Here is a 1,696-nt window from a genome sequence, read left to right as displayed (position 1 = left end):
TTTCCCAGGAGCAATTCTTTCTTATCTCACTTTCAGATCCACTGCAATATTCCTATTAAAAATGAAAAAAAAAAAAAGAAGAAAAAAAAGAAGAAAAAAAAGATCAATTTAGATCAAGTATTCTACTAAACACACTCCTATCATCAGAAGCTGGGGGGGAAACATGAACAAAATGCAGGCAAGTATCATTACATACAACATACAGGCAAGGATGCAGAGGCAGGAAAAGACTATTCCCAAATTCAGAGACAGGCTCTTTCTTCAAAAAGGCTAGTTTGCTCTTCTTCCCTCAGGCCCCAAGAGAGAACAGCTCAAGTCAAAGCCATGTATAAATGGCCAGACTCAAACCCCACAGGCATAGGGCAGCGCAGAGACGATGCCTTTTGACTCACTCTGGGACCCTTAATGTTGTTCCCAGGCTCAGCAGAAAGGTTTGCACCAGCTTGAGCACACTGTTAATATGGTAACTATAACCCTGGCCCTGCTGGGGGCCAGTCAGTCAAAGTCAGTCAAAAGCAAGGATCAGCCTTAGCTGATTCCTGTTTTGGTTTTTCCTGCTCGTTGCAAAAAACTAGAAGAAACTTTGCCTGAAAACAAGCAAAAGCCAATATTTCATGTCTTCCAAAACATTACAGACTCATGAGCTGTTGCTGAGGAAGATTCACACCCACAGTAAGCCTTCATTTCCCCACATAAAACAGTAAATAAGCAATGTCTTTTCTTCATTACCAATGCACACATGAAACACTGTCCCTGTGGATGGGCCCTCATCCTTGAAGTCACTGGAGCAGCTTCCATTGACTTCAGAGCACATCATCAGCTTCTACCTGGATTTACCCTCTTGTTTCCAAGACTTATAAAACTGTATATGAGCTTGCAAACAGTTCAGCCTGAACAAGACCAATTGTAAGTCTCTTCCTTAAGTAGTTCTAAGGTGAACCCTGTTCCTCATCACAGTAGCAAGCTTTGGTCTTCATCCTGCAGTTCTGAGGAGAAATGTCATAGACTTCAAAGAGAAGATTGCTGAGATTCAACTCCACCTGACATCTCAGAGATGTATGTGATGACTGCAGTTGAAGATGCAAAGGCAGTTCACAACACAGAATGAACAGCATGTGTGAAGGATATAAATAGCTTAGTGAAAAACATCCAAGTCATCAGTAACACGCCTAAGACCCTGATCCAGCCATCCATGCAAGATGTTCCACCCTGAGCTCTCAGCTCCGGTCCCAATCATGCCTGTGAATTTAAGAATCTGAATAAGAGCCTTTTGTTAGCTCCAAGAAAGCCCAAGATAATGTTTATCAGCTTTGACTCCCATATTACACCATTTTGATGCTTCATACCATGAAACGTTTGTTTTGAAATTTTCCTCCTTACTCTATATCCTAAAGCCCCAAACAGAGTAACAGAGTTTTAGCCTCAAAACCACCCTGCTTGAAAAAGGGTGAAATATAAACCGCAACCCCAGGCTTCACAGAGGACAGACAACATATAGATGTACCTTAGACTATCAAAGAGTCACAGATGGGGACAAAACTTGATACTAAAATGCAGTGCCTCAAATTCAGCATTCCTATTTGCCCTACAAGTTCCCTAAGGAATTTAAAGCCTCTTTCCTGCCCTTTTTAGTCTAGCAAAAAGAGTTACTTTGCCTGTTGAAAATAGATGAAGCATTTCTACATCTGCTTCCCCA

This window comes from Nestor notabilis, unplaced genomic scaffold, assembly GCF_000696875.1.
Source record: "Nestor notabilis isolate BGI_N333 unplaced genomic scaffold, ASM69687v1 scaffold2345, whole genome shotgun sequence".
NCBI lineage: Eukaryota > Metazoa > Chordata > Aves > Psittaciformes > Psittacidae > Nestor > Nestor notabilis.
This window is presented reverse-complemented; position numbering follows the sequence as displayed.